Source organism: Podarcis cretensis, assembly GCF_951804945.1.
Source record: "Podarcis cretensis genome assembly, chromosome: 4".
NCBI classification, from domain to species: Eukaryota; Metazoa; Chordata; class Lepidosauria; order Squamata; family Lacertidae; genus Podarcis; species Podarcis cretensis.
In genome coordinates, this window is record NC_137173.1 from 63138021 (window position 1) to 63151723 (window position 13703).

A 13703-nucleotide genomic window follows, 5' to 3' on the forward strand; every position below is an offset into this window, starting at 1 on the left:
CAGTGTGGCAAGGTTGGGTGTTGGGAGTATCTATTTGGCAGCACGACATAGGGACCTCCTTTTGCTTCGCGCTGCTGAATACCCGCCCACCCACCCTTTAATTAGCTTGTGTTTGGCCTTGCTTTGGACTTTGGTTGGTCGCCTGTTTTGGAATGGGGGCCAGGTAGGAATTTTTTCCAATGTGGCAGATTGGCTGTGGCCACTTGGTTTTTACCTACCTATTAGCAATCGTCACAACGTTGTAAGGTTTGGCGGTTAGGCATTGGTTTAGGGGAATGTGGGGAGGGGAGGTGCGGCCATCACCTGCCCCTCCAATGAATAGGGTATTACGTTAAAGGAAACTGGGGGTCTGGATCTTGTCCTAAGTCCGGAGAGGGGCTAGGGCAATGCCAGGACCCCCGGGAACCCAAGGGGGGAGCACCAGTCAATATACACTGATGGAGCTCCCCCTGCTGGTCGTTTACCCTTCCAGGCTTCCTGCAATGCCTAAGCCAATACCAGTCATATTTGTGTTTTTTAACAAAGTTGTGGCCAAAATTTGCCCATTAACATTTAAACTAAATTCTGTCTCCACAGTGTCTTTATTTCTATTCGGGATGGGTTTTGGGGCTCAAAGCACAACCAGGATTGAAAGATGAAATTGTGTATTATGTGTTTCCTGTAAACAAATGCAGGTACTTCTGGAATTGTAAGGAATGTCTTTCTTTCCGTCTTTCTCTTTCTTTCTTTCTTTCTTTCTTTCTTTCTTTGAACGGATTGCTATCCTTTTATATGAAGTGTTAATGGGAACTAGCTATGCAAAAACACACACCCTAGAATTGCAAATGGAGTTCTTTGAAATACTTGTGCAAAAGGGGGAAAGGGCATAGGATGCAGTTTACGTGTTTTCATGTTGCGTCCCATGGCAACCTGTAAGTACCGGAATGGGTTACTTCCGGGTTTTGCTGCTCGCGCATGCGCAGAAGCGCTAAATCATGCCGTGCATGTGCACAGACGCAGCGCTTCAGCTTGGGTCAGTTCCGTATTACGGACAGGCCTCAGGAACGGATCCCGTCCGTAACACGAGGTTCCACTGTACAGAGTTTGCAACAACTTACAATGCAATGCAACAAGGCAGTTGGGCCTAAGCAGCAACCTGATCATGGAAGGTGCTGTTGTTGCAAATCACTGCTACTGCTGCTCCACGTAGAATCAGGCTGCACAGTGCCAATCTACATTTTTCCTTGGCTTATTCACCATGTCCACATTGCTGTCTTGCCAGGACAGGTGAGATGTACAGCAAATCTGTGCGGATCTGTGCACAAAAGTACTCAGTGGGTTTCTGTGGTACTGAATTTGAATGCTCATGGCTTCAGCATCAAGCACTTAGCGTTGTGTAACTTTATTAATACAGTGAGCTAACCTAGTTTTACGTGAGTGTATTCAGTTTCACCAGAACTCTTTGCAAAGAAGAAACTGATTGGTGATCAAGATTTCCAATCCAGTTTTCTTTTTCATAACAAGGAGAGGCTCATTAATATTGCATTCAGCCTCATGGATTCTAAATTAATTTTTCATTTATTTTCATGTACTGAGCACAGCAGAAGGACCTAGAAAAATGAAGATGCTTCAGGACAATAACATTACATAATTGAGGAATGCCGTATACAGCTACATTGAGTTTGCTTTGATTTATAGTTGTACTGATATTGTTTATTTCTACTAAAATGGCATTTAAAATGTCTTCTATCCACTAGGAAATCTGTCATCTTGCCATAATGCGATAATGGCTAGCTTTTTTATTATCTAAACAAATGAACATTTAACAGATGTTAATAGCAACAGATAAAAATATTCAAACACTAACAGATATTGACAAGTTCCTAGTAAGTCCTAGGTAACTGAATAAATGGACAGACCAGTGTGGAACTTCTGTTTTAGTCTGTAAAAAGCATTTATTTATTTGGTTTTGCTTTACGTTGATACCAAGTATGGCCCTGCAATGATCTGACTCGGGACCACAGTGCACAGGGAAGCAAGGTGCAAGCCACCCTTCCCAAAAGACATGGAGCGATGTGGGGGTGATTGTTTACAGGCTTGGGAATATACCCTCCTCTCCTTATGTGCTGTCTTGTTTGTTAGGTTTGTAAGGTATATTATTATATAATGTTATTTTATTATTATTTCATAGGATGTTGTTCAACATAGATCTCTGCTGAGTCCCACCGAGAGAAATGGTGGGGTATAAATAAATATATTATAATAATAATGTAACAAGGGAAATAATGCAGAAATATAAAAACAATGAGCTGTCGGTACATTCACATTTACATGTAGTGGAGCCACGTACAAATTGGATAAGGCAAAAAGGACCCCGGGATGGTTAAATCCAGTGAAATTTGACTATTGGGAGGGCGGTTCTCATGTCGCTTCAGGCTGAGGGAGCCGGTGTTTGTCCGCTTTAGAGTAGCACTAAAAAACAGGCTTAGGAGCTAACAACTACAGTGGTGCCCTGCAAGACGAATGCCTCACAAGACGAAAAACCCACTAGACGAAAGGGTTTTCCGTTTTTCGAGGCGCTTCGCAAGACGAATTTCCCTATGAGTCTTTTCCCTCCCCCCCCTTTTTCTAAGCCGCTAAGCCGCTAATAGCCGCTTAGCCGCTAAGCCGCTAATAGCGCTAATCCGCTAAGCCACTAATAGGAATGCTTCGCAAGACGAAAAAACCGCTAGACGAAGAGACTCGCGGAACTGATTATTTTCGTCTTGCGAGGCACCACTGTACATAAATAGAAGTATCGTATGCAATACTGGTGGTTTGCTATGGAGTTGCAGCTGCAGGCTGGAGCATTTTCGCACTGCCCCATTTGTATGAAAACATGAAAACTTAATATACCTTCACTCACACACAGAGAAAGCTATTTGCTGAAACAGGAGAACTTGCACTGGCTGTATTTGAAATTGGCTTGGTTTTTATGAACTCTTTCAGTGAGCATCTGGTGGGGGTGGAATTATTAGTTTTCCATGAATTTAGCCCTGGCTTGTAGTGCCTCTCCATGCATGCAGATGTTGTCCCACATATGCACCTTATCGTATTGCTTACCTGGGATTTAAACTACCCAGCCGCAGCCATGACTGAGATTTGTCTGGAGAGACAACTGATCCCCCTTTACCAAAATAAACAAACTCAGGACCAACAGAGGTTTGCAGATCTGGATGAGGGGTACCACAACCACACAAAATTGCCCCCCTAAATATTCAAGTGAATGGCCCAAATTAAATATATCAATATAATAACAATTAGCAGGACTGCTCAAATAGAATAAATTCAACACGGAGAAGACTGATTGGTTGGGTGATACAGTCACTTACTTCAGAGCAATAAAAAAGAATTTCATTGAAGGTAAGGGATCCACATTAAATAACTTCTGTGCATGAAACAATAAAGCAGCCTAGCTAGCTTGAAAGAGAAAGACTTTGGGGCAAATTAGGATATATATAATACAGTGAAGCATTGCAAACTTCACCTATTCATACTCTTAACCAGGTAATTACGAACTTTGGTGTTAACTGTTGTTATTTGCTACCCTAAAATACTGTTTTAATAAAATATTACAAGTTCCCAACATATAAATTAAAGGATGATTTTACTTTTAAGCTTTCACCTTTAAAAACCTCCTTTGACAGAAACTATGATAAAAAATTACTATGTCACTTATTCTCTCCCTTGCATTCGACTAGAAATCATGGCTGACGATGAACGGCGAACAAAGAAGCCTTGGATTTCCCCCCTCTAGCTGCAAAAAATGCAGAGATTTCTAAAAGGAGTTTCCCAGGAGAGACACCTTACAGGAACTTTCTTGAGCTAAAAAGGCATGATTCTGCAGTGCTAATCAAAAGCAATATATTCAGCCAGCTCCCTGGGACTTAGCCTGTTTGGTTGTGAATTGTAAGGCGTCACTTGAGCAATTTGAAGAGCTGCAACTGGGGCATTGCAGAAGGGAGTTAGATGCACAGCCAGAAAAGAAGACTGGCCTCTGCTATGCCCTAGCTTCTGCACTTATTTTTCCCCCTCTGTTAAGAGGTTTGTAATCTATGCATGTGAATAGGATGACATGAAAAGCTATGGGGCCAAAGATGGCAGTAATTATAAGCAGCCAATGATCACTGTAATACAAGTTTTGGTTCTCACCTCCACCTCCCTCAGCTTTGACACGCAGCCTTTCTTCCTTTATCCTGACAAACTAATTACCTTCCTTCCTCTGGAAACGTCACTGAAATTAAGGTTAATGGTTTATTTATACACCACTTCTAACATTATTTATTAGTATAAATAAAGAGAGATGTGTTGCATTCTTGAGTGAGTGGGTGGTTCACTGTTTGTGTTTAGAGATTTTTAGGTAATGTAAAACTGCCTCACTTCACTCTCTGTTTTAATTTCATGACCTTAAAAAAAAAAAAAGACTTTAGCCCTCCCACTAGAATTTAATTAGTGTATGTATGGGTCATGTTTTCCAACACCTGCTCCCAAATAATTGCCATGGTAAACAGAGAAACATTTGACATACATTTGACAAAAGTAACACCTTAGATTACTGCAATGCATCATATGTGGGGATGACTCTGAAGATAGTTCAGAAACTTCAGCTGGTGCAGAATTCAGCAGCCAGGTTGCTCACCAGGGCTCACCGATCCTGGCCCAACTTCACAGGCTGCCAATTAGTATTTGGGCGCAATTCAAAGTGCTGATTTTGACCTTAAACAGCTCAGGACCACAGTACCTCAAGGACCGCCTCTTCCCATATTAATTGGTCTGTGATCATAATCTGAGGCCCATTTTCAAGAGTCGCCTCCACGACAGGTCTAGAGGGTGGCAACATGAAAACAGGCCTTTTCTGCAGTGGCTCCCCGTCTGTGGAATGCTCTTCTCGGGAAGAATCACCAGGCAAAAACATTCCTCTTCTCTCAGGGCTTTGGCTAGTTAAACAAGTACAGTGGTACCTCGGGTTACATATGCTTCAGGTTACATACGCTTCTGGTTACATACACCTCAGGTTACAGACTCCGCTAACCCAGAAATAGTACCTTGGGTGAAGAACTTTGCTTCAGGATGAGAACAGAAATTGTGCTCTGGCAGCAGCGGGAGGCCCCATTAGCTAAAGTGGTGCTTCAGGTTAAGAACAGTTTCAGGTTAGGAATGGACCTCCGGAACGAATTAAGTACGTAACCAGAGGTACCACTGTAATAGCCTTTTAAACTGGGGGTATTGGTTTTGTTTGTTCCTATGCAAAATTATAAATTATCTAGGTCTTGATTCTAAACTACTATTATTATTGTTGTTGATGTTAGTTGCTTTATCTTCCAAGGACAACCCAAAGCAGCTTAACAAACAAACAAACCAAACCCCTACATAGATACATTAAAAGCGGGGGTAGGGTGGTTGATAGTGCCATGCAAAAACTTTCCACTACAGTATAGGCCTTTGACCTTTAACATGCCTGTTCCATTTCATGCACAATCCCAGGCTATAGATTGTGAAGCTGAACAAATTACAGCACAAAATGATAATGATAATTCTCTATATAACATGCCAAAATAGCTGTATGGGGCAATATTTTGAAACAGCAGAGATTTGTTGCACCTTAAAGGCCATCAAATTTATTATGGCATAGGCATTTGTGGACTAGAGTAGTTGCTATGAATATTTTTATTGAACCCTATTTCCTAGATGTCATCGAGAACATTCTCTGTTAACTTGATCCATGCTGCCCTGAAATAGCTGATTTTGTCCATTGTGTATCTGCACCCCACATTTCTGATGTTAAGTCATTTATCTCTGTAAGACCCTTTTCTTGGCAACACAGTGATTAATGGAAAAGAAGTGGATAGTTAAATATTTAGCTTTCATGTCACTACAACCTTGACAGAGACATGTAACAACCACACAGACTACAAAACCCTTTGAAATAGTGCCTTTATACAATGACTTTCTGCGCACTTCTCTAGTAATTAAAATATGTAAGAGCCCAGTTGGTCTGCATACTGCTGATGTGCTAGAAAGTGTGGGAAGCATTTTATCATCAATAATTCAAAACTATCCTGGAAGATATGGTAAGGTTTTAAATTCTATACAAGAAATTCTATGTCTCTGACTGTTTGTGAGTTTACAATATTATTCAAAGATGGGAAACTAATCTTGATGTTTTCTTTTTCTTTTCCCCAAAGCTATTCTTCTCCATGTAGTGAAAGTCTGGAATCTCTAATTTACAATCTTCTAGGAGAATTGCTCTTTCTCACACTTACACAGCTAACATACATGTGAACACTGGATCACAGAATCACGGAAGGAATCATGAGGGTTCCAACCCCCTGCAATACAGGATTCTTTTGCCCAATGTGGGGATTGAACCCACACACAACTGACCATTTCCAGTCTAGCCTGAAAGCACACCAGTGACCAAAAGCCTTATATCACACTAACAGTTTCCTCAACCGTCTGCTCTGCTCAATCAACCTATTCATAATAAAAAGAGCACCTGAGACTGTCAGGGTTTTATGCTCATAAAGCTACGGAGCAGTGAGGATTAGCATGAAGATTTCACTTTGCGATTTAACAGTATTGCTTTAGGTAGTCGGGAAACCAAATATCAGATGAGAAAATTATCTTGCACCCAAAGTTAATTTAAAAGTATTGCTCTTCATAATACAAAGTCTTAACCAACATTGAGTCAATTGCAGTTATACTTTATTGGGAAGCTAACATGTCCACACAGAAAGTCAGGGCGAGTAAAGCTTAGTCATTGTAATGTAGAGCAGCAAGGGATGTATAAAAGCCCCCTGAGAAATTTATTTCATCTCAGTGAAACTTCCTCGACTTCCCTTGGATGTTTTTACTTGAGCATGAACCGCTAAATTCAGCTCAGGCTTTACTTTAGTCAAAATCCTAGAGTGGGAGCTCTAAAAGTCTCTTTGGTCAGATACACATCTGCACCCATAGTTATAATAAAGGTTGACATTCTGCAGACGTAGCCTTAGGCCAGTGACTGAAGATGAAGTTGATTTGAATTGGGGTTATTACATTTGCTATGAACTGATGCAAGTCTGCAAAAGATTTGTTTTTTTATTGTGAATTGAGAAAATTACCAAAATGACAGTGTGCACTGATAAGGTAACACAACAGTATGACCTGAGAGGGAAGCTAAGTGCTATTGCTTATCCATTTTAAAAGCCCAAAAGTAAAGGTTTTCTTGTTTATTTAGGGTATTTGTTGCCTGATTTTTGAATTATATAAAACTTCTAAAGCACATACAATATCCTGGAGGAGATGTCTATCATGCTTGTGGGTTTCATGGAAGCAGCTTCATTTGGAAGTGGAATGCTAGAAGGACACTTGATCTGATCCATGTACAGAATCATACAATCTCAGAATTGTAGAGGGACCCCAAGTGTCATCTAGTCCACCCCTGCCATTATTAGCTTTGTTCCCTTTGATGGTTCTTCTCCCAGGTAGCTTCCTGGATAGGGAAAGCTGAGTCAGACTATTTAAACCAATTTTCAGTTTAACTCTCCAAGGATTGATTAATTCTAAGTTTTATTAGACACAGGGATTGAGCGGTAGCTGGCTCCTCACAAACTCATAACAGTATATAGGAAGAAATGGCTTAAAACATCAATGCAAATCTTCTGAATAAACTCATTGGTTTTACTCTGTACCACTTGAAGCCCCTGGCTGTATACTCTCTCTGTGTGTGGGAAAACCAATATACGGTAACTTGAAAGCTGGGAAGCATAGACGTCTGGTGGACAGACATTTAAACAGACGCTAGCCTGACTGCCTGTGGCAAGTAAAAATCTACCCCCCTTGGGTAGTCAGGTGGGAAAGGCTTTGTTTTTCCCCTTACTAACAATAGGTGTGAGCAGTTGGCTACTAATTTATATGGATCTATCTGGAAGGCTACCATATTTTTTTTGTGATCACTGCCATACATCAGGACTTAGTACATTGCTGAGTTACATGAAGAAAATATTCATCATGCTTGATAGTATGCTTTAGTCTTGAGATGCCATACTAACAAATCTTACATGACAGTAATATGCTTAAATCTGACAATGGATAGGTAAGATGAAAGGATATAGAAATGCCAAAGCTGGAATAAGGTCAAATGAAAGCCCTCCTATCAAAATACAAAACGGCTGTTGGCTATTGTTTTTCTCTGGAGTTAGGACTTGAGTTTATATTTACTAATTCACTTAGATTAGCTTTGCTGCACAAGAATCCATTAACAATCTTCTTTAGAATAACATTAATAAAACAGGATTGTCTTTATATTTTTTCAAAAACTGATATGTGATGTTCCTCAGTAGAATGCACATAGTGCAATTATTTAATTCTAAACACGCACCAAACAACAGAATTATTAGAAACTTGGCAGAAAGCCCTTGGTACTAGTAATATCAAAAAAACAAGCAAAGCTGCTGCTTTGGGAGTCGCTGCTGGCCCCTAGCTTCTGGTGTGTCCCTCCCGGGACCCCCTTTGCCCTGGCCATCGGAGCCCCCTTCTGTGAATCTTCCGATTCGCTGGAGAGGCTCATGGAATCTCTCGGGCCACTGTCATCTTCCCCTACGCTGCCCTCAGATTCTTCCCCTTCGCTCTCCATCTCCCCTCTTCCCTGTGCTTCTGCTCCTGAGCCCCTGACAGTATGTATCATATATGCTGAATACAGTGTGTAAAGCAACCTCTGCCACCCCTCCAGATGTTTTGAACTACAACCCATCATTCCCAGGCAGCATGAGAGAATACCAGCATGGCAAAGTTGTGCATGGCTCCAGTATGACTGATCTTTGTACTCCATGTGCTCTGCAAAGCTCCATCCATTCCCTATCCATCTATGATTGTTGGACAAGTGCAATCTAGCTATCCAGTTTTCTACTGTTGGCATGAAGGTGTACCCACTTTTTCTCCCTTCAGGTGGCACAGAGTACATGCTTCGCTTTTGGAAACCAAATATCTGGCATCTCCAGCTAAAGTATCTCAATAAGACACACCTGCACTCAATATTTTGCAGTGGCTATCCATCAGAAATATGGACTATTGATCTGACACTGTATAAAACAGAGCCTTGTACATATGGACATTTCCCTAAGTTACTGAAAGTGCTCTGCGCCACCTAACTAGAAATTCTGGCAGCTTTCAGAATTCAGAGATCTCAGCAGCTAACAGCACAAAAATATATACTTCTACGCAGAAGTAATCCTCACTGAGTTCAATGGGACTCAGTCCCAGGAAAGTAGATAAAGGATTGCACTTTAAAACTATTTAGCTAACGATCTGGCCGGCACTGCCTGGGCTGCTAACCAGACCCAGTCCCCCACCTGGATGTCTTCCCCAACTCTCCTGTGTTTGTCCGCCTGCACTTTGTAGGCGTGTTTTGCTAGCTCCAACTGCCGTCGGAGTTGCTCGTGGACCTCCTGTAGCTCCGCTGCCAAGGCCTCTGCTCCCTGTGGCTCCCCTTCCCCCACTCTCTCTAATCCCGGGAAGGTTCTGGGATGCCGCCCATTATTGGCGAAGAACGGTGTCACCCCCGTGGACACGTGCTTCATGTTGTTGTAGGCAAACTCGGCCAGCGGTAGGTAGTCCACCCAGGTCGAGGGCTGTTGATTTGCGTAGCATCTCAGGTACTGCTGCATGATGGCGTTGACCCTCTCCGCTTGTCCGTTGGTCTGCGGGTGTTGTGCCGACGCTAAGTTGATCTTGACGTTCAGGATGCCCAGCAGCTTCTGCCAGAAGTTCGAGATGAACTGGCGACCCCAGTTGGACAGGATGGACCACGGTAAGCCGTGCACTTTGAACACGTGGTCTATGAACAGTTTGGCGGTCTGTTCCGCTGTGGCCACCTTCGCGCAAGGGATGAAGTGCGCCATCTTGGTGAACATGTCTACGACCACGAGTACCGCCGTTTTGCCCGCGAGCTGGGCAGATCTGTGACAAAGTCCAGGGCCACTCTCTCCCACGGTTCGAGAGGCGTCTGTAGCGGTTCCAGCAGTCCCGCCGGCGGCCTGTGTACTGGCTTGGCCCTTTGGCATGTGTCACACCTAGTAACGTACTCTGCGACTTCTCCCCTCATCTTGGGCCACCAAAAATCTCTGGCTACTAATTCCGCCGTCTTGCCCTTGCCGAAGTGCCCGGCGCTGGGCGTGTCGTGTAACTGCTGCAGCACTTTCGCGTGGAGGTCGTCTCCCGGCACGTAGAGGGCCCCTTTGCAGATGAGCAGTCCGTCGCGTATCTGAAACTCGTCGTCCTTTGCTGTGCCTCTTCGCACCTCCTCCATCTTGGATTGTGCGAAGGAATCCGCCTCGAGATGGGGGGAAGAGGGGGTTGAATATCTCCTCGCCAGGGAAGGTGCCCCGGCCAGCGCCAACAGGTGGGTACCGTACTATGCCGTGGAGGAGCACTACCTCAAAGACGAGTTTCATGCACTCTTCCCACACAGACCCATGCCGGCAGATTATTTCGATGAATATCTTTTCACACCCACACTCTCAGCCAGCACGTTCCAGGGGTTTTCACCAGCTGAGGAAACGGCGCCAGAGACTACCTCCCCAGAGGGATCAATCTCAGGGTTTGGCACAGACCGCTCTTATTGGTGGGAAGATCAACCGGAAGTGGGGTGGAGCAGGGAACTGCCGGGAGGGCCCTTGCACGCAACGTCACCCGAGGCAACAGGGGGAGAGGGGGACATGGACGTGTTGGGGGAGGATCCTGGGTTCGAGCACACCTGCAGGGCAAGGGGGGTCCCGGGAGGGACGCACCAGAAGCTAGGGGCCAGCAGCGACTCCCAAAGCAGCAGCTGGAGATCGGGACCAGTTTCCCCACCAGAGCGTATCGGGGGGGAAGAGTCCCATGTGTCAGGGCAGGCTTCCCCTCCAGTGGGGAGAGAAGATGAGTCAGGGCTGACCACGCCCCTATCACTGAGTGAGGGAACGGAGGGGAAGTCAGATCCAGCTAGCCCCCCCGAAGGGGGAAGCAGTGACAGGAGCAGTGTAACGGTCAGGAGGAAGGTGGCCGGGTGGGCGCGTGTGCCAAGTTCAAATGTACAGGCGCGCGGGACAGCAGGGAGCTCAGATTGGGAGCCAGGTCCTAAAGCACGCTGGAGGCAGGGGGAAGAATCCGGGGACTCTTCAGCATCAGAAGAGTCCAGAAAGGGCAACACCCCGGTGGGCAGACGGACCCAGAGGAGGAAAGAACAACGGAAGAGGTGGAGTAAGGCTAGAGTCTTAAACTGGTGTCTAGGGGGAGGAGACTCAGACGGAGCTTCGGCGGTCTAGGGTTTAAGACGTAGAGCTGCGCGCTACGGCTTTGGAATGGAAACTGAACTTCAATAAAGACTTTTGTATATAACGACGACCTGGCGTTGGTCCTCTGTGAGCTGGGACCTTGGGCAGCTCGGACACATACTGTTTTATTATCATCCTTGTGCAATTTCTAACCTGAATGCAGCTGTAAAATTGTGAGGCAAATGTCCACTAAAAACTCCCAAGTGATTCCTAATTGCCAGCAGAGTCGAGGATAGTATTATGGTATTTCACTGTTGCCTAACCAGATGGTATTATGCCATGGACTATTTTACTGTTTGGCTTACAGAACATAGCCAAAGCCACAAAGCCAAATTTACTGAGAAAGTGTTGACTTTCAACACAATGATTTACCACTCAAGAGCTGTATATAATGATTTTTTTTTTTTTAAGAAGGAGAATAGTTTTCTATTAAGAATGGGCAAGGCAAGAGGCACTACAATATGCAAAGCACATTGTGGTTACATTTATTGTGTTAATGGTTTCCTTACCAGAGCTACCCTATAATTCACTAGATATGGGGATTTCCTTACGGCTGCCAAGTTTTGTTTTTGAGGTTAGGTCTTTGTAATTAATTGAGGATGAATAGAGCTGTTTCTTGGCAAAGAAATTCACTCAACTAATGATCAAATACTACTAATTGCATCATAGTTTCACCAAGGGTCACGTCTCACTAGAATTCCTGCTAATAGCTGTCCAAGATAGACAACAGCTACAAGAGTTTGCAATTCTTATTATATCTCATGACTTTTACACATTTGTGTGAACATGCATTTGTCAGCAGTCATCCCAAACCATTTCCCCTTCCTTTAGCCCACTACCTCCATTCCATAATGGTCAGTTTAGTTGATTCCTAAGGGGCATGCATAGCTTTTATTTCTTGTTGTGACTGCTGGATTGTTACAGGACTACACAGAGCGGAATATATCTGAATCACAGTTTCATACAACAGCAGCAAATCTTTCATCTGAGAGATAATACTCCAGAGTCAACTTTTTTTTGCGCCTTAGACAGACCAATTAACACTTTAAAAAAATAGTAACAATAAGGAAAGAAAAACGCTGGATGGCTCTGGCTTCTCTAAGACCTCTGACAAAGATCTTTGTACACTTAATGAGAAGTGGTTTGCAGACAAAATTTCAAACATTTTACAAGTGCAAATATCATTCTAAGTGTTACAGCTTTAGAAGGGTCGTTGTTTCTCATACTTAATTAGAGCTAAAGATTTCATTGCCAAGTTTTTCTTATTTAAAAAAGGTACCAAAGGGACCAATATCAATACAATAAAACTTAATCAGCTCCCTTTGTAGGTCATATGACCAACATTGTGCCAGAGGAACTGCTGACACTGTGTAGGAAGTCTCCTGATCATGAAGTGATCAGATTTAGTTATTCCACTTGTTCTGTAATTTTATCAGAACTTCCAATCAGGGATAACTTCATGAAAACTTCAGGGATTCAGAACAACTAGCTGCTATGCAGCACCCCAAAGGAACACAAGCTAGTTCAAAATACTTGCCATATGACTCTGGAATACATTTCATTATATTAATCGGCCACTTTGTAGTTGCAGCCACAGCTTTTGTAACTGCAATAATACCAGAAAGGGCAGCTGCTGCATCCCAACAGATCTTGGTTCAGATAATACATTCTCAGTGCAACGTGTTCCTGGGGACACTCAGAGGACATCACTAGGAGACAAAGCTGACCATGTGAACTAGGCCTGTGATTTATATTCATGACAAGGGCCAGCTACTAACATTATTTCCCAATATTAAAGGATACAAACCATAAATCATGAGCTTCTTGCATAAGGAAATCAGTGCTCTCCTAGGAAGCTGTGATTTATACGATGCACTTTAATCAATGTTTGACAAATATTTCATCTCTAGCTACATTTGGACTTGGGGAAAGCAGATATTTGTGGCTATGTGTGAAGAGAAAACTTCCTGCAAAAATGGATACATTTGGTAGCATGCAGACACTGGTGCACTTGGCAAGAGTTTATTACAGGCAAAGTAGTGTTTCAGTTGAAAAGTAAAGAAAGGAAATGAAGGGTTGTAAACTGACCAGGCTAGCAAAATCAGAAAGAAAGAAAGAAAGAAAGAAAGAAAGAAAGAAAGAAAGAAATCCTGTTTCGAAAGTATTTCTTTTTTATTACATAAACTTAGATCAAAACTGAATATAGGAACATAAGCATCAGGAATACGTTTTTGTCAGTAAGAGCTGTTCAACAATGGAACAGACTTCCAAAAGAGGTGGTGGACTCTCCTTCCTTGGAGGTTTTTAAGCGGAGGTTGGATGACCATCTGCCATGTATGATCTAGCTGAGACTGCTGCATTGCAGGGGTTGGGCTAGATGACCCCTGGGGT

The 13703-nt window shown here is 43.3% G+C and overlaps 1 protein-coding gene across 5 annotated transcripts in view; it reads right to left on the reverse strand.

The window, feature by feature from the left end:
• The window catches only part of IL1RAPL1 (interleukin 1 receptor accessory protein like 1), a 670572-nt gene that overhangs the window by 151691 nt on the left and 505178 nt on the right, over positions 1–13703 (reverse strand). The window lies entirely within an intron of this gene.